The following is a 20,592-nucleotide window of genomic DNA, read 5'->3' as shown; positions in this document are numbered from 1 at the left end:
CAAAAAGCACAAGACACATCATACCCACAAAGAGAGAGAGAGACAACTTCAGGTGAGAGATGTCAAAATAAATTTTTTTAATTAAAAAATAAAAAAGCTTAACTCCCATGAAGGAAAGCATTAAATGGGTTTTAACTGAAAATGCAAAGCCATTTACATTTGCTTTGATATTGCCTAACTGTCTGCTGCAAAGGCCTTGAAACACCACCTATTTCAATATTACCTCCAAGTGAAAATGGTTTTAAGATGTCCTCTGTATTCTTTGCTGGGGACTGGAAAGAAATCACTGCATTACCTTGCATTTGCTCGGATAGTCATTAGCCTTAGACAGCACCATCATTTAAGAAATTTATCATCAGTGCTGTCCTTCGCACAATGTATTAGTGCAATACATTATAAAAGCACCTCACTCTGATGATGTATGGCTCCAAAGATGGCAACATCTGGAGACGAATGGGTCTAAGAATAGATTTGGTCTAAGAGAATAAATGTATAGATCCACCTTGGTAGCGTCAGTCTGAAATAAACCAGTATTTGTTGTTCCCAACCAACCCCTCAAACACTCATAACCATCTTTATAACTTCCCTGATTTAAAAAAAAACAATCATTCATGACATTAAATTGATTTTTCATGACAAAGAAGGAAGGCTTCTAAAATTAGTGGGTTGGTACATTGAGGGATAACCTAGCCCAAGCTTGATGATAAATTTCATTCATGGCTTTCAGGAAAACTCGAATTTAGCCACCTCTCACTCACTTAAATTTTTCAGTAGATTCTCCAAAGGAGAGAGGGGAGATTAACGTCTGATGTCCTCAAGGGTATGAGAACAAAAATTGAGTTACAATTAATTTGTCTATACCAAATTCTAGCTTTCTACGTGGCTGATGATACATTTTTTCCAAAGCTCAATTCTCCCGTTTCCATTCCTCAAAGTCCAGAATGCTGTCCCCTCCATTACTCTGCCTAAATAGGACGCAAATATTTTAGCTAACTGCTGAAATAAATCATTATGAACATTCAAACTCAAAGAAAATGATGGCAAATGAAAATACCTAAATGGCTCAATCCACGCCTGCTGGAGTAACCTGCGGGGCCACAGACTTCTTTGTTAAAACGTGTTCAGAGTGCCCACTTTAAAAACTTCCCAGCACAGTTTGGAAACTGGTCCTGTTTGCCCATTTGAAGCACTGTGCCTCCAGGAATCAGTGTTAAAGCGATGCCCCAATCCAACTTGCTACTGAATCCCATCATTCAGTGATGCTTCCTTAACTGGAGTTCATCCATACTCCCTATGCTAAGAGAAAAAGAAAAGACTGAGAGGATACAGTTCCATGCATGTGGGCTCCCTGGTGGTGCAGTGATTAAGAATCCTCCTGCCAATGCAGGGGACACGGGTTCGATCCCTGCCCCGGGAAGATCCCACATGCCGCGGAGAAACTAAGCCCGTGCGCCACAGCTACTGAGCCTGCGCTCTAGAGCCCGCAACAAGAGAAGCCACGACAATGAGAAGCCTGTGCACCGCAACGAAGAGCAGCCCTCCGCTTGCCGCAACTAGAGAAAGCCCGCACGCAAAGACGAAGACCCAATGCAGCCGAAAATACACAGACAAATTAATTAATTTTTTAAAAAGTTCCATGTATGCACCATCTCACCATTATGTTCAATTAGTGTATTTCCTCCAACTATGTTAACATGCCAACCAGTTCAGAATCTTAGTGTGATTAACTTGGAAGAGTCCAGCTCCTTTGACTCCACGCCCAGCAACATGAATCTCAAAAGAGGGTCTCTCCACGTCTCTCAGCCTGCTGTAAGACTGTCTTATTAACTGGCCTTAACAAGCAAACTATTTTCCTCCTACAGGAAGGTGTCGGGGGAGAAAAAACCTTAGTGTAGACCACTTGCCTGTGGTGATCAGGGACTTGATATGTTTTCAATGCTCCTGCACTCTGTCATCTTTTGTCTCTGCCAAGGCAATACCCTATGTTATTTCTGACAGATTTACTAAACCACCAGGAAATCTTGATTTTGGTGGGAAAGAAAAAGGCAAAAAGAAATACAGACAATTCAGGGAGACTAGAGAGAGAGTGGCAGAAGGGAAGAAGAAATGGATAAAAGCAATAAATTGCTCTGCCTCAAATTGGTTTATATTTAATGAGCTAACACCTATCTTAAATCAGAAGTCCTATTCTTAGAAGTTAAAAGAGAATCTATTCAATGCCTCGAGAGCAGCACTGAATATCATCTTCCAGTGACATTATTTCCTTTCGTGAAAGAGAGAACCTTGGCAAAATAAAATAGTTAATTAAGGAACATATCACTGTGTCACTGAATACTTTTCCAAAACTATTTCCTCCTTTTTCACTTTGATGAATTACTAAACTTTCACTGTTTGTCGTTTCCATTATACTAGTTTGTTCTCCTCTCTGTTTCCTGTTTTCTAAGTTCTTTTTGAGAACACGATTTCTGATTCAAGACAGCTGTTAGCTTATTAAATACAAAAACAACTGAAGGCTCAGTATTAACATAAAACTCCATATTTATTCCAAGATCCCTTTCCTCCAGACCCTTTGAAGCAAGTATGCCTCAAAACCTTACGATGCCCACCAACCCTCAAAAACTATGGAGTTCAGCTGATTTTATTTTAAAATAACACGTCTCCTGCACCTAAGTGTAGATATTAGTCCATGATGTCCTCTGTGGGAAGCTCAAGGCCTGTTCCAGCCCCTCCTTCATCCCCTTCACCAAGAATGGGACAAGTTCATGACCACAAAAGACTTCAGGCCATCTTTCTCAAACCTCTGCCCACAACTGATCAAGCAAACCTGAGTCGTCAGATGTTCTTGAATTTATTGCCTCTCTTGCTCCTTTTCCTCTATATCTTTCTTTCTTTGCCATCAACGTTAAGATCCAAGATTTGCATGACATAGGGCAAAGCAGATGATTTGATTTAGGCTCTCATCTCTGGAAAACAAAACAGCCTGCCACTGGGACCAGTCTAAATGGCAAAGTTCTACACTGAGGTTTGGAGTCAAAGTTCCAGCCAACAAAAGAGCATTCTGATGCTTTCCTTTACCTCTTCCCCACATATATCTCTTGGGGACCTTGTGGAGAACAAGAGATTAGGACAAAGTAAAATTCAGCTGGGAGGCAGCAGAGTGTAATGGCTGAGTGGTCCTCTGGCATCTGAGGCTTTACTGCTTTCTAGCTCTGTGCCTTTGGGCTAACATCCTATTTTCTCCTTTCTCCATTTCATTTGGTGGTATATGATAACTTGTGGATGAATATTTGCTAATTTTACTATTATTCTTGGGATGCTGGCCTAATATTTTCTAGCTTCTATTCTAATCAGAAAGGATATGTCTGCCTCATTTTTAATTTGAGGCAAATAGAGGTGGCTTTGAAAAACAAAGAGGATAAGTCATTAAAACAATACAGCAAACTATTGTGCTTTGACCATGGTATATCAGTGAAAGTTGGACAATCATGCATTGTTTCCCTTAATCAGATACTTGTTTAATATTAAGCACCTAGTACATGTCTAAACTTTGCCAGTCACTGTCGGAATACGAAAGAGGTATGGGACCTGGTTCGTTGAGTCAAAGAGCTGCAAATCTGGTGGAGGAAACAAGACAGACATAGAATAATGGAATTTGGACCTGTCAGTGATTGAAGCACATTTGAAACAAGGGACAGACTAGTGTGGGTGACAACAATTGGGAAGAGGATAGAAAAAAGGAGTTTGAACCAAGCCTGAATGGGAAGGTCAGACTGAGACAGGCAGAAGGAAAAAGTGTGGCATCCTAGAAGGAGGCCTCAATGTGAGTGGAGAGACAGAGACAGAACTGAGAATGGTGACAGCTGGAAATGGGGAGGAGACCTTGCTTCAAAAGACTGGAAATTATTTGGTAGTTTCCACTGAAATTAATAACATTTAAGGAGCCAGTTTCAGGAGAGAGATTACGAAATGAGTTGAGATTTTGCAAGTCTGATGTCATAGAAGATGTTTTAGATCCTAGTTGAACGCCACATTAAAAAGAGTTTGGATTCCTCCCCCCATTTTCTTAATCCAAGGCAATCATATGAAGATATCAGCCCAGCTTTTTCTTCACAAGAAATGTATGCATGCAATCTTTCCTCCATCTCCAGAATAAAAAATAAAGACTATTTAAAAATGACAGAAGCTATTCCATTTGAAAATGATGGTAGCTACCATTATGCTTAAAGATGAGAAAGTTAAACCAAGCTGAACTTTAAAACTCTTATAAGTCCTTTAACTGTGCACGAGATCACTCAGCATCCATGAATTCTTTAACGATATTATTGAGAAACACCCTGGGAAGACAAAGTGAAATGGTGAGATGCTGAAGTCCAAAGGGTACTTACTTCATCTGGTCAATTAGAATTCCCTTTGGAATTTATGCTGCAAGCCAGAGTACTACATAGATTTTGCAGTAAGAAATGAAATTAGTCTCATAAATGTTCCCAACTGAAAGACCAAAAATACAAAACAAAAAATGAAGACTATTGGAAATAACCAGTCGTCTATCTTCCGAGCTGGCTGTCTCACCACAGAGTTCCTTACTGAAATCGAATTATGTACATTTGGGGGCCAGTGGGGGACATCATGCTGTCATTTGAATCCTCTGAGTTTCTGTAGAGAATCGGTTTTGCAGAAAGCTTCGTATATTCCAGCCTCAACTCAAGGACAACAGATGACTGGAGGAACAGAATCTCTAAGGTTGGCAGAAACAAATGGCCCTTCTTGTTAATGTGTTGCTTTCCAGCAAGCACCACTTCTCAGTGGGCGACCTGAGACTCTGTCACCTACCATGATGGCTAAACATGTTTAGATCTCAAAGTCTTTCTTCTTGAGAGGGACTTCTTCCTTAAAAATGTTGATGAAGATTTCACAGGTTTCTTTAAAAATAATGATTAAAAAAGAAATACCTCCCAGGCTTTAACTATGCAGAGCAATAAGCCTCAGCTACAAGCAAGTTTTTGTTTTTGTTTTGTTTTGTTTTTTTGCAGCACGCGGGCCTCTCCCGTTGCAGAGCACAGGCTCTGGACGCGCAGGCTCAGCGGCCATGGCTCACGGGCCCAGCCGCCCTGCGGCATGTGGGATCTTCCCGGACCGGGGCACGAACCCATGTCCCCTGTATTGGCAGGCGGACTCTCAACCACTGCACCACCAGGGAAGCCCCAAGCAAGTTTTTTAGGTCAAGATTTCTGCTTCCAAAAAAAACAGATTCGTAGAAATACATTTAAAAATCTTATTTATTGAAGCAGGCTACAGGCCAATTACTCCAGTGGCTTGAAAACAATTCCAAAATAATGAAATATACAATAAGGCTGATTTGTCCCCTGTTAATATCACCACAATCTGAGAAATCCTTTGAGACATTGCACCAAAAGTGATTTGCATCTTTAATGACAATTAATTACAGAAAATCAAAGGGAGGTTTTGAAAAGTAAAGAAAATATAATCAGGAATAGTATATATTCATTTGGCATTATTTAAATAAGCTATGTTTTTCTTAACAGCTCTTTTTTTTCTGGTTCTTTTAGCAGTTTGCCACCTCTTTATTTTGTCACAGATGTTTTATTTTTTAAGTGGATAAATTTCATAGTTTTCATAGACTAAAAATTTTAAATATAAGATAAACAAAAAGGCTACCTACTAAATGGGAGGAGATATTTGCAAATGCTATATCTGATAAGGAGTTAATATCCAAAATATACAAAAACTCATACAATATCAAAAAAAACCCCACCCGGTTAGAAAATGGGCAGTGGATCTGAATAGACATTTTCCAAGGAAGATATACAGATGGCCAACAGGCACATGAAAAGATGCTCAACATCACTAATCATCAGGGAAATGCAAATCAAACTCACAATGAGGTACCACCTCACACCTGTTAGAATTGGTATCACTAAAAAGACAGCAATTAACAAGAGTTGGTAAGAATACGAAGAAAAGAGAAACCTTGTGCACTGTTGGTGAGATTGTTAATTAGTGCAGCCACTACAGAAAACAGTATAGAGAGTCCTTAAAAAACTAAAAAGAGAACTACCATATGATCCAGCAATCCCACTTCTGGGTATTTATCTGAAGAAAACAAAAACACTAATTCTAAATATGTACCTCTATGTTCATTGCGGCGTTATTTACAATAGCCAAATTATGGAAGCAACCCAAGTGCCTGTCAATAGATGAATAGATTTTAAAATGTGATATATATATGTATACATTATATACACTACATATATTATATATATATAACGGAATATTACTCAAACACACACACACACAAGAAATCTTGTCGTTTGTAACAACATGGATGAACCTGGAGGGTATTACGCTAAGTGAACTACGTCAGACATAGGAAGACAAATACTGTATGATTTCACTTATATGTGGAATCTAAAAAACAAAAGAAATGAACAAACATAACAAAAGAGAAATATATTTATAGATACAGCAAATAAACAGGTGGGTGCCAGAGGGAAAGAGGGTGGAAAGAGGAAAGAAATAGGTGAAGGAGATTAATAAGAGGTACAAACTTCCAGTTACAAAATCAATTACAGGTATGAAATGTACAGTGTAGGGAATAGAGTCAATAACTATATAATATTGTTTATGGTGACATATAGCAACTGGTGACATATAGCAACATAGAGCACCACAACTGTCGTTGTGGTGATCATTTCAAAGTGTGTAGAAATTCCAAACCACTATGTTGTGAAACAGCAACTAACATAGTATTGTAAGTCAATTATACTTCAAAAAACAAACAAACAAACTTATAGAAAAAGAGATCAGATATGTGGTTACCAGAGCTGGGGGCTGAGTTGAGGGGAGAATAGGAAGAAGGCGGTCAAAAAGTACAGACTTCCAATTACAAGATCAATAAGTACTAGGGATGTAATGTACAACATGATAAATATAATTAACACTTCTGTATATTATATTTGAAAATTGTTAAGAGAGTTAATCCCGAGAGTTCTCACCACAAGAAAAAAAAAATATTTTCTATTCCTTTTGTTTTGTACCTACATGAGATGATGATGTTCACTAAACTCACTGTGATAGTCATTTCAGGATGTAAGTCAAATCATTAGGTTATATACCTTAAACGTATACAGCGCAGTATGTCAACTATTTCTCAATAAAACTGAAAGAAAAAAGTAAGGTAAACAACTATAAAAAGAGCAAAAGATTCACAAGGCTGAAAGACAGAGGATATGCTAGCTTCTTTCTTGAAAAGTAAACATATCAAACAGAAGCAAATGAAAATTTAATACAAAAAATGCACATTTTGAACTGAAAACAAAAACTCACTATACTAACTATAAAAACAGGAAATGTGTTTAGGTAGCCTCTTACTGAGTAAAGATTCCTCACATCCTTCCTTCCCTTCCCATCACTCCCCCTCCCCGCCCCCACACCACACACACACAGGCAATTCTTTCCATGAACCGAAGATGCGGTGAAGAGAAAGGTCTCTAGTCATTTCCCATGAAAAACAAAATTCCCACTTTTAGCTCCCTCCTCGAAGCTAAGGCATCAGAATCTCCAGAATGCCCATGCTAAAATACAGATATTACCGCTGGGAGGGTAGAACACTTCACTCACCATTAACAACTCTTTCATAACTTGGTTCTGCTATTGTCTCCCTCTGTGGAACTGAGAAATTTCCATAAATGTTCTAAATCTGAATCCCTTCATTGGTAAACAATGGATATTTACACAACAATGCATGTTCCATATAGTCACTGGGGAGGTGATATGAAATGATGGCTGTAAAGGGTTTACTTTGCATCATGCCTCCTGAATTGTACAAGGGGCCCAGTAAACAGAAGCTGCTACTTCTCTGATGATTATGATTATTCCCATTAGCTAATGGGAAGGAGGGAGTCCCAAGCTGGCTCAGAGACATCGTTAGAAGGTGGAGAGAAATGCAAAGGTGAAAGCAGTGGAAGAAGGGCAGTTTGAGGGCTCTCGGTTCCCCCGCTACAGTGGGGGAAGGAAAAAGTCTAAGATAAACACCTCTTCCTGGTCAAGTTTGCCTGTAGACAGGCCTGACTGTTGACTCATTTGCCATCCCCACAGACGCCACAGTCTCCAGACCGGTGGGCAGGTGTCCTAGTCTGTTTGGGGTGCTAACAGAAATACGAGAGGCTGGGTGGCCTATAAGCAACGAAAATTTATTTTTCACAGTCCTGGAGGCTGGGAAGTCCAAGATCAAGGTGCTGGAAGATTCAGTGACTGATGAAAACCCACTTCCTGGTTCATAGACCTCCTTCTAGCTGTATCTTCAAATGGTGGAAAGGGCAAGGGCGCTCTTCTGGGGTCTCTTTTGTAAGTGCACCAATCCCATTCACGAGGGCTCTACCCTCATGATCCAAGCACCTCCCAAAGGCCCTACCTCCTCATACCACCATCTTGAGAATTAGGTTTAAACGTAGGGATTTGTGGGGCACATAAACATCAGTCTAGAGCAGTGGAGCTATAGTAAAAGGAGACCTGTACACATACAGAGCATCTGGATAATTTCAACTCCTTGGGCCATTTCCTGTGACATGTTAAAGTTGTACTCTTTCACCCAGGGTGCTGTTGAATCACCCTATTCCTGTTGAATTTTGTTGCCTTTTTAATCTTTTAGCTCTTGATGGGAAAAAGAGTTGAGGGGACAGAAAGAAAGAGAAGGATAAAAAAGAATGAAGACAACTTTTAGACCCAAATGTTTTGTGCTTAGTGTTCACTTTTTCAAGATTCACCCAGGGATTCATCCCAGACTCACAGCTGGTGTTCAGCCCGGTACCTTGTGCTCTGCAGAAACACCAGCCTTTGGCTGTGATGGACAGAGTGCACTTTTGACTCTACCGTTACATAAAGTCTTTGGATACTCTTTGCTTATAATCGAGGGGCCAAGTAAGAACTTCCTGACTTCCAGTTCCTGGACTTGAGGCAGCATTTCTTCACTGAGAGTGTTCCAAACTTTAATAATCATTATACAAGCTGTCAATCAGGGTAAGAAAGGCTACATCAAACAAAGCCAAACAGGTCCCTTACGGCAAGACTGCTTAGAGCCTTTAAAGTGCTCACAGAGAACAGAAATTCCCCAGAGAGATACTTCCTTGAACGTTCAACACTTTTTGCACAGAGCATTTCACGGAATTAGCAGTCTCCTAAACATTTGGGGAAATGCTTGCAGAAGTCCCAAGATGGTTTTACATCCTGATTTGCTCTTTTTGTCTTAAATTACTTAGATTTGGTAATGCAACTTCATATTATCTACTTACAGGAGCAATTTAGAAACCCTATAATCATTCTTATATGATTAAGAATGCTGGTATGATGTTTAGGATGCAGGGCTCCAGATCTGTAACTAAAGCCACAAGTCCTTGAGAGATACAGAGAGATGGACAACTCATACAAAATCACACACTTCTGTGAAAGTCTTTTTCACAAACTCCACTGTAGACCCTTGAAGATTAAGGCCAGAAGTTACACTGGAACTTGGAAGAAAGTTAGGGTGATTGGTTCTGTCCCTAAACATATTCTCCCGAAGTGGTACCTTTCCAGACTCTGTGGCGAAGGTGATCACAGGTGGGTACCACTTCTGTGTGTTCTTTCCCACCACTATCCCACAGAGCAGAACTGATGCATCTAGATTTGGCTGGAAGGTGTGGGCTCAGGGAAAAGTTGTGGCTTTGCCTAGGTTGCTGGCTAACATATCAAAGAATAGAATAAATTTATGTCCTGAGGAATCAGGGAGCATGGTTCCCAGATGCAAGCAATTTCTCCAAAGTCTCCTCATGGTGGACAAGGGTTGATTTTGCCCACAATCCTCTCCTTCTTCAGTTATAAGAACGTGTTTTATTTTCCTTTTACATACCTCTGTATCTTGGGGGACAAGACACTCTAACACTATTGGAAAGCAGGTTACTTTAGCCAATATAGATTTCCTCTGTCCTGTGGATAAAATCTGGGGTCCCAGCCAACACGGGGACCTAAGAGTGGGAAGCTCTCTCTCCCCTTTGGAAAGAGTAGATGCCATGGGCCATAAGCCTGGGGAAAAGACCATCATTGCCATCAGAGCAGAGATGGCCTTCTTGCAACTGAAGCCAACACAGAGGAAAACAGACTTGGAAGATGAAAAAGTAATGATTCCTGATGACAATGTTAGGCCCCTTGGATGCAGCTATATCACTGAAATATGGCCCCCTAAAGTTTCAGATTACAGAAGCAATAATGTCTCTTCTGCTTAAGCTAGTTTGAGTTGAGTTTCTAAAGCTTCAATAAGGAAGTGACTGAGTAATCCACTCTTATTCTTAAAAATTCATGCAGAATTTGCATTCTCCTTCATAATACATCATGTTTATTTTAAAAGAAAAATATGTCAAATTATTTACCTTTGAGTAGAGTTGACTTTCCCAGAAGATGCACCATGTTTATACAGTGTCTTCTTACCCCCTGGCCCACTGCTGAGGACCCCAGTTTTGGGTTGCCTGGTTGCGGAACAAGAACGCAGTAGTGCCTTCTTAGTTCTTTCAGTCTTAACTATCCTGAAGGCAAAGAAAGGAAAAGTCAAAGAAGATGAAGAATTATATCCTAGGGAGGCTTAAGCATTGACTCCCAGCCTCCTTTGCCTGAAACCCCACTGACTGCAACATGGCAGAAGTTTACTGAGCCCTTACCGTGTGCCATATGCTTTATATGTATTATCTTAGTTCTTATAACATTTGAGGTGGTTACAATTATTATCTCTAGTTTATAAATGAAAAAGTACTGAGATTCACTCAGGTTTAAAAACACTGTACAAGATTACAAACCTAAGAATAGAGCCAGAATTAAAACCTAGACAAATCTTCATCACCATCATCATCATCATCATATTATGTTCCAGGCACTGTTCAAGGGTTTGACAAAAATAACTCATCATTTAGATACTATTATCCTTTAATTAAAAATGGAGAGATGAAAGTTAACTGATTTGCTTAAAAAGTCACAGTGAATATGTTCCAAAACCAGATGGTCTTGCTCCAGAGTCTGCAGATTTGCCCAATGTACTATCTTCGTTACTTGGCCTGGATGAAAAGGAACAACAGTGCTTCCTTCCAAGGTAGGAGGCTCCAAGACCCTCATGCCATCTCACCCATGTAAGAAGCCAGAACTTCTAAGAAACCGAAACGATCATAACTTCCCATTGAAAACTAAAGGTGAGAAGCAGAAAACTTGCTACGCAAAACCCCAGCTGTCTCTATATCACACTCAAAGTTGTACCTTCTAAACTGTCGCCTGATACAGGCCTCTGAATTGACGGAGGCATAGCAAGCTCCTCTTGTGGGTAGAGTGGAAAGGGGCAAGTAGGTGTACTTGTTCCCAATTGCTTCTGTAACAAATTATCACTAACTTAGTGGCTTAAAACTACTCACATTTATTATCTCATAGTTCTGGAAGTCAGACATCTAAAATGGGTCAGTACGGCTGTGCTCCTTCTGGAGACTCTAGGCCAGAATCTATTTCCTTGCCTTTTCCAGCTTCTAGAGGCTGCCCGCATTCCTCGGCTTGCAGTCCCTTCCTCCATTTTCAAAGCCAACGGTGTAGAATCTTCGAGTCACCTTGATTCACCTGCCTCTCACTTTCACTTGTAAAGACCCTTGTAATTACATTGGACCCACCTGGAGAATCCAAGCTAACATCTCAAGGTTCTTCATCACATTTGCTATGTAAGGTATCATATCCACAGGTTCCGGGGATTAGGATCTGGTTACCACAGTAGGCAGAGGAAGTTTCAGCATCCCCAGAGGCCAACAGACACTGCTTCTAGAAAATAATTTCAACTTCATGATGTCGGTGTTCAATCTAATCTCTCTACTCCAACTCTGGATTTGGGGTGGAACCAGCAGGCCCTGTGCTCAGTCTGGGAGGGAACTAAGACAAAGGGGTGGAGACAGTTCGCACAATGATCCCTGTCTCTTCTAGGCCAAAAGTCACATTGCCTTTTAACCCAGAGTATTGCCACTTACGGTTGCCAGGATGCAATCAGCTGCGGGAATTAAGTTCATCTGCTACATCCAGAATAAGTTTCCACAGGTCTCCCTTTAATAACTGTGTTTTTAAAGCACTGTATGAATAGTGATTATTTCCTTGCTTAGGTCGGAGATCACTGTGCTTTCCACGCTTCATAATAGTAAGTGATTTATTTATTTGCTTGCTTTCTTGGATTCCCTCCCAGGTCATGTTGAAATGGGCATTATCAGATTTTCCCAGTCTTTGTTTTCTTTGCTATTAGAGAAATGGAACAGAAATACCCAGTTTTCTTTTCAGACACTTCTTAACCAATTGACTTCACTCCTATAATAAAAAAAAAAAAATTAAATCTATGTTCATTTCAGTCTTGCATACAATTCTGAGATCTTTTCCCTCCTTTGAATTTTGGATTAAATGAAAGCATTCATGGGCCAATTTAGGCTTCTGTTAAGATTACAGACAAATTATATACATTCTGAATGACTAACAGGAAAAAAAAAACAAAAACCAAAAAACTCTCCCTACCAATACATTGGGCTGGGGAGAAGAAAAACCCTACATTTAAGAATGCCATTGGGGCTTCCCTGGTGGCGCAGTGGTTGAGAGTCCACCTGCCGATGCAGGGGACACAGGTTCGTGCCCTGCTCCGGGAAGATCCCACATGCCGCGGAGCAGCTGGGCCTGTGAGCCATGGCCGCTAGGCCTGCGCATCCGGAGCCTGTGCTCCGCAACAGGAGAGGCCACAACAGTGAGAGGCCCGTGTACCGCAAAAAAAAAAAAAAAGAATGCCATTGGTTAGGGACTTCCTTGGTGGCGCAGTGGTTAGGAATCTGCCTGCCACTGCAGGGGACACTGGTTCGAGCTCTGCTCGGGGAAGATCCTACATGCCGCGGAACAACTAAGCCCGTGTGCCACAGCTACTGAGCCTGCGCGCTACAGCCTGCGAGCCACAACTACTGAAGCCTGAGTGCCTAGACCCTGTGCTCCGCAACAAGAGAAGCCACCGCAAGTGAGAAGCCCACGCACCACAAAGAAAAGTAGCCCCCGCTCACTGCAACTAGAGAAAGCCCACGAGCAGCAACGAAGACAAATAAATACATAAATAAATTAATTAATTAAATACATTTTTAAAAAAAGAATGCCATTGGTTAGACCCTAACTGAAGGCACTTTTAAAATTTTGGTCAAATGCTTAGGTATTCAAAGGAAATCTGGAATGGAGTTTGCACGGAGAGCAAGGGAGAAGTGGGTTGCTCTTCCCATAAGAGAATGGGAGACTTGTTGGTTTTATCTTTTACCTTCTCAGAAAGCAGCTGTAGACAAGACATAAACAAATGAAAATAATGGTCTTTAAAGAAACTTTACAAAAACAGGTAATGGGCCCGAGTTAGCCTATGGGTCATAGTTTGCTAACCTCTGATCTAGTTCTTAAAGCCAATAAATTCACCCCCACTCCTGACATGTTTTTTTTCTTTTTCACTTGAGCTAACTCAAGTTGGGGTACTAAGTTACACTGTATTTCAGTAAAGTTGGTTTCCTTTGTATTGCAATTAGAAACATTAATGTGAGGTGTCTTCGTCACACCTTCAAGGGATCTGAAACACAAAAATGGTTAAGAACCTCTGAGCAACACTTCAAAGTATAAAAACCAGTGCTCTGTATATACACCTCTCAGGAACCAGTTATTCCTGAGAGATTATATATGATGAAATTATAAATAGGTTATTAAAAGTTGGGAAGGTTTAACAGAAGCCATAAGACATGAGAATGACATCAATGAGGAAAGCATCCATCCTCTCCTTGGCGCTATGGTGAGGACATCAATAGAATCGGATGGGCCCAGGGCTGACCCCAAGTGGCACTTTTCATGATAAGGTACGGTTTTATTCTAGTTGAGAGTCAGCGTGGGAGCAGGAACTCACATGGACCTTGTGACGCACCGACGGGCTTGAATCCCACGCCCATCTCTAGGTAGCTCTGGGTCCTTGGACTACTTACTTGATCTCTGTGAGTGTCAGTTTCCATCTCTGTCAGACTGTATAGGGCTCGTAAGGATAACAAAAGAGAAAATGCGGTGAAGGAAGGGCAGGCACTCATTTGACGTCCTCTTGCTCCTCCTTCTGCTGTGTTTATTGGTTTCCTTCGGGTGACTATTTAAAGCGAGAGCCTGAAGCATTCCACGAAGGGGTAAGAGCACAGCTGCTCATTTCGCACTTCAGGTTTTTATTAAGCAAACAGATAAGACATTCTGTAATTGGTACGTGTTCTTCTTTTTGCCTAATGACACTAATCTGTTTTTATCTTAGTCATTTAACTGAGTTTCATGATTAGCACAGGCAAGGTTTTAGGGATTTAAATCATTTGTTTGATGTTTTCGCTTTTAGGCATGTTTGATTATTTATCAAAATCGATAAAATCAGCTGTGTCAACTAGTTATTAAAAGTATAATTCTTTTATTGGCTAATACCAGGAGGGCTGAAGCAAATGAAAAACTAAAGCATTACATGAATTCTTTATTATAAAGCCAAGCTTCTATAGGGGTGGCCTACATACTTTGCATTAACTGCAGCCTGTTTAGAACAAGTCTGTTCTATCTTTAGTCCATAAGGAAAGGACCAAGTGGGTAAGCATATGTGCAACTCGTGTTCTAATTTATGCTTTAAAATAAATACAAGTTTGAAAGAAGCAATGTGTTCTGGTCTTCAGAAAAGAAATATGAAATACTTGCCAAGGGAGAGTGGTGAATAGTATCCAAAGATGGCTCCCATCAATTCCTTCTCCCCGCATGCAGGCCATGTCACTCCAACCATCAAGAGGTGGATTCCATTTCCCCTCCCCTGAATCTGTACCTACGCTGTGATCTGCTTTGACCACTGGAATATGGTGGAAGTGACTCTTGCCAAGCTTTGTTCAAGGTCTTCAAGAGACCTTTAAGAGCCTCCACCTTTGATGTAGGAAGCCAGATGCCAAGCTCTAAAGATGCTGAGGCCAGAATACTAAATGATGAGACACCACATGGAGAGAGAAAGGACACATGGAGAAGCACAGAGAGGCAATGCCAGACGAGGAAGCAACATCTTCTTGTACCTTTTGGCCCAGTCCACCCCATATGGAAGAGAAGAATTGCTCAGATGAGCTCTACCAGAATTCCTGATGCAAATATTGCAAAACATAATTAATCATAATTGTTTTAAGCCACTAAGTTCTGAGTGACTCAGTTACCCAAAAATAGATAACTTAAATGAAGGCAGCAGGGATAAGGGAATGAATACAACTTTTGATGTAAGTGCTCAAAATAAAATATCTCGTTGAATGAGTGAGTTTCTGCTTACCTAGGATTATCTCAACCCTTGAAAGCTATTTCAAAAGGAAGAGCTCCTCTTCTGAAACATTGCTGGGAAGGGAGAGAAATGCCCAAAGTGTCACACAGTTGAGGAAAAGATGTCGGCCCAGGAGTTTGTTATCTGAAATCAGAATGACTGGCAAGAATGGTTGGTGGTATTAATAACGTGCTTGTCCATATAAAGAGTTAATTTATTAGTCATAGGCACCACTTAGATGGGTTTCTGTTTCTTTGTACGTGAACAGGAAGCAGATAAGTTACCCTAAGCATACGTCATACTTTAACCTCCGTTATGTGAATAATGCATCTCTTCATCTCCAGAAAAAAGAAAAAGGTGCTCCTAACCTTGTAAGAAATTAAGTACCTAAGAAAAGAAAGAGAAAGGTAGTAAATATATAAAATATATGCAAATTAAAGCAATGTAATACTGTTATCACCTGTCAAACTGGCAAATTAAAAAAAAGTAATTCCCGATGAAGGCAAAATAAAGGCATTTTTATTCTAAAACACTAAAAGAATTTGTCACCAGCAGATACTCACTAAAGAATATATTAAAGAGGGTTCTTTAAATAGAAGAAAGATTATCCCAGATGAAACAACAAGATGGAGAAAAGAGTGAAAAGCAACAAAAACAGTAAATATGTGGATATGTCAAAATGGATATTAAATGTACAAAATAACACTAATGTTTCATTTGCTTTTGCAGCATATAAAATTAAAGCACACAATGTTACATTACTCAGGAGTGGATAAATAGCAGTAAAGTAGCTAACATTAAAGTCCTCAGATTATCCATAAAGAGGTTAAAAATACTAATATTTGACTTTGATAAGTCAAGGATGGATGTAATAACCATATAAATAATGAAAGAATATGAGTAAAACCTTCAAACTCCTAGAGAAAAATATGAGACATTCAAGAACTCTTTAGTTCAATTCATCCAAAGTAATACCAAAAAATAAAGGAAAAAGAAGAAAAAACAGGTTGGACAATAGAAAACATTCTGTAATATATCAGTAACTATATTAAATATAAATGTACTAAATGTTCCACTTAAATGACAAAGATCACTCAACTGGATTAAAAAACAAAATTGATTCCAAGCTGTTTACAAGGTATAAATATAATGGCTTGAAAGCAAAAGATTTTAAGGGAAAGAAAACGTTAGGCCATACAAACTAACAGAAAGGAAGCTATGAAATAACACAAAATAGATTTTAAGTAAAAAACCCTACTAGAGCTGAGGGGGGACAATTTAAATAATAAATATTTAACTCACCAGGAAAATATAACAATTCTAAATCTCTATGTAACTGATGGGGCTTGGGGCAAGTTGCCTCAAAATATACCAAGGTGGCATATTGATTATTTTGAATTAAAGTTACTTAAGAAACAGCTGGTATAAGAAGAACCCTCTGACCCTCCTTTGTTCCCCTGAAAGCAGGAAACCAAGCTTCCATGGGAAGGTATCTTCCCTATTCTGGGAGGATGGAGGGCATCCTCATTGTCCTAGATGGGGAATTCAAGGCCAAGAAAGCTGTATAAACAGACTTTGTTAATTCTTCATTATTTTGCTATCTCAACCAAAAACCCCTTTGTTTTCACAAATCCTCACAAAACTTTGATTCTTGGTCTAAAAAGGTATACAGCCAGCCTGCTTTGGTCTTAGGTCCTATACCTATCAGGCCTCTGTACCTACAAAATTAAATTTGCTTTTCTCCTGTTAATCTATCTTACATAAACTTGATTATTATATCAGCTGAAAGAACCTAGAAGGGTAGAGGAACATTTCTGCTCTCCTACATACCCAACAACTGAACTTCAAAATATATGAAGCTAAAACTGACAGAATTATGAGAAGAAATAAACAAACCCATAATCATCACAGGAAATTTTAACGTGTCTTTCTCTGTTAACTCACAGATCAAGTAAACAAAATCAGTAAGCATGTAGAAGGTTTGAACAGCACAATTAGCAAACTCAGTTTAAAGCAAGTACAAAGAATACTGCCCAAAACTAGAGAAGACATTCTTCAAAGACACACATAAATGTAACCACAATCAATCATGTACTGGTCCTTGAGACAAGTCCCAGCAAATTTCAAAGGGTTGAAACTACACAGAGTATGTTCTCTCACTACTAGCAATTAAAATAGAAATCAAAAACACAAAAAGTTAAGTAGAAAATCTCATATATTTGGAATTTAAGAAATATATTCAGTGGCCTCTATTTCCAGCTGGGATGGAATTGCTTGTTGAGAATAATCCTCTTCAAAAAACATCCCTAAAACCTGGGTAAAAAAATAATGATGAGTAAATGTAATTCTACCACCATAGGTGAGAAAATTATAAGTGACTTGGTAGCTGGCTTTTCTTTGTTTATATTTATTTTCCCAGTTTCATAAATTCAGCAAGAATAACTTTTTCTAAATTCAACAAGAATTACCTTTTCACTTAGCAACCATAGAGAGTAATTACAAATAGAGTGTCACTACAGTTTTTCCATTATTTACGTTCTCAATCAGTAGTTACAATAGAACAATTATTCTCATATGAGGGCCTTAGACGCTGTTTGATGTTATTAAAAGCGTACATATCCTTTGACCCAGCAGTTTCACTTACAGAAATTTATCTCCCAAAGCATATTCACACATCTGTCTAAACACAGATATACAAGAATATATATTGTGTATAGATGTATATTCTGAAGTATTTGTTGATGGAACACTAGAAATAATGTCCACTAACAGGGGATGGTCAAATAAATGGTGATGCATGGATATAAAAAAAAGTCTTTCAGGAATTAACAAAGAACGAGACAGGTCTATATATGCTGATGGACTGTATGCCTTGGATTAAAACTCTTTGGTTCAAGCAGCAGAAGTCAATTCTGGAGTACTCGAGCAAAAGTGAAATGAACTGGAACATGAGGAGGTGGTCCACAGAATGGCCAGGAGGCTGGAGAACAGAAGAGGAACTGGCAACCCCAGACTACTCAGCACATCAGGTATCACTCCATCATCCTCTCTGGATGTTGGCAGTGCCCTTCAAATAGTTTAATACTTCAGTCACTCTGGTTGAGATTCACTCTAAAGAGAGAGAGAGAGCACGAGAGCATGGGTTGCATACCTCACCCTTGGCTACCAGAGGACAAAGGACTTCATTTACATTCCCACAAGGAGTGTGCAAAATGAGAAAGACGTGATTCCACAAAATAAGGTCAGGGAGTTATTTGTAAGGGAGAAAGAATACTGTACAGTAAAAAAAAAAAAAAAAAAAAAAAATGTGTCCTCTACATAATGTTATAGGAATACAACAAAACATAAAAGTGTATGTATAGTAAGTCACCATTTGTATTTTTAAAAATGAGAGAATATATATTACATGTATATGTATAGAAGGTATTCTTAAAAACAAGCAAATTAACAAAACTAAAAACCTACTAGAAACAGCATAACACCTTCATCTTTCATTAGGCCTTCAGTTCCCTGAGAATAAGAACTGTGTCTGTCCCAGGCTGTATTTTCAACAACAAACATACGGGAGGCTCACAATAAAAAGTTGCAGAGTGAATAAAAGAATGTAGTTCTAAGGAAGAGAAGAGGAGACATGGGGGAGAAAGAGAGAGAGACTGACTCTTCATACATTAATTTTTAAAAATCAAGTACCTGTAATCCTTTTACAATTAGAAAAGAGGGTAAAGAGAATTAGTAATTACTATATATATATATAATCTTTTTATTTGAAAATTCCTTATTCTAGGAAGTTTGGGAATTATTGTAATAAATGATCGGCCTCACCCCCTCTCCCCTGCACCATGTCATTGTGTATGTGCCCAGAGAGACAGTCAAGCAGAAAAGGCTGCATTGTCCAGTGGAACAAACCAGCTTCAGCAGGGGAAGCTCCCTCGCGGCATGGCACACACTGCAACTCAGCTACTCCTGGGCCTCAGGAAAGAATGACTGTGGAAAGATAAATAGTCAAGGGTTATTTGGTCATCACACTGGAGCTCCAGCTCTTTAGAAGTCTGCACTGATAGCAAAAACATTGCTGAGTGTCTAAATAATTTGAATGATATTAGGAGGGAGACCCTGAAAAGAGGAAAACAATGGCTTGATGACAGCAAGCTGACAATGGAACAGAATTTTGTGGGCTGAGATGATTGTAGAGGCAAACAATGGTGATATTGTCCTTCTGGTGTTATTGTTGTGTGATGCTGTAATTTATGGATGAAGTGGGATTTCAAACAAAATAAACAGACTTGAATTTGTTAACTAATACAGTAAGCATAGAACATTCTGTTATGTGAGAAGAGAAATGGGAATGTTTTCTATACCCCTGCTATCTGCTAAACAGAAATATGTTTATGTTTGGCATAAACTCTTGCTTTCCATTGTTTTTGCTAGCTTTTTGAGAATATCCTTTTTCATTTACTCCTGAAAACAGATATAAAGAGTGGGTGAAAGAGAAGTATTGTCAATATGTATCATTATACAATTATTTTTATAGTTCTAGAAGTTAAAAAAAGAGAGTATATTTCACCAGCCACAGAAAACTCTTCTGTGAAAGTGTCAACTAATTTACTCTTTTCTTTGAAAATGTGATGCTTCTCTAATCGCAGATACTAAGGTGATGTGATGGCAATAACAACAATAACTATTTCTCTATCACAAATAGTTTATGATGTTCTGTTAAACAATTTAGTTTCGGTTACACATATAAAAGAGGAACCACTTCTCTCTAAACTATAAAAAGCAGGTTTATATCTCAGTAAGCATTGTCAGTGATACATTACTACTATTTGTGGAATTCTTGGATTAACCTTAGTAAACTGGACAGAGGGCAAATTATGCATCTTACACCTCAATGCTGGGAATAGTGCCTGACATGTAGTAAGGGGTAGATATTTGTTGAATGAGTAAATATTTGATTTTCCATGAGTAGGGTATTGCTCTAAGCTGGGGATACATCCCTCAAAGACAAAACTGAGCCTGAGACAAAATTCACAAAGACTATTTATTTATAAACTTGCAAGGGAACCTATCGGCTGTCACTTTCATTTCAGCAGGGATTCAAGGGTGTTAGAAAGGAGAGGAAGTTTTATAGCGCGAGAAAGGAAAGGCTAGGAGCCTCTGATGGGCAATGGTTCTACTAAGATGGGATTTTGGAAGCCAGGATGACTTTCTATATGTACATTTGGCAGCCCTGG

General features: G+C 39.2%; 1 long non-coding RNA gene across 1 annotated transcript in view; it reads right to left on the bottom strand.

The window, feature by feature from the left end:
* Positions 1-12,590, bottom strand: part of LOC137232649 (uncharacterized) — a 138,095-nt gene extending 125,505 nt beyond the window's left edge. Inside the window, exon 1 of the long non-coding RNA XR_010947121.1 lies at positions 10,422-12,590. This is a non-coding gene — a long non-coding RNA (uncharacterized lncRNA). The remainder of the gene's footprint in view (positions 1-10,421) is intronic.
* Positions 12,591-20,592: the final 8,002 nt, after the last annotated feature.

The sequence above is a fragment of the Pseudorca crassidens genome, chromosome 10 (genome assembly GCF_039906515.1).
Source record: "Pseudorca crassidens isolate mPseCra1 chromosome 10, mPseCra1.hap1, whole genome shotgun sequence".
NCBI lineage: Eukaryota > Metazoa > Chordata > Mammalia > Artiodactyla > Delphinidae > Pseudorca > Pseudorca crassidens.
The sequence above is the reverse complement of the archived record's forward strand: the minus strand, read 5'-3'. Positions and strand labels throughout refer to the sequence as shown.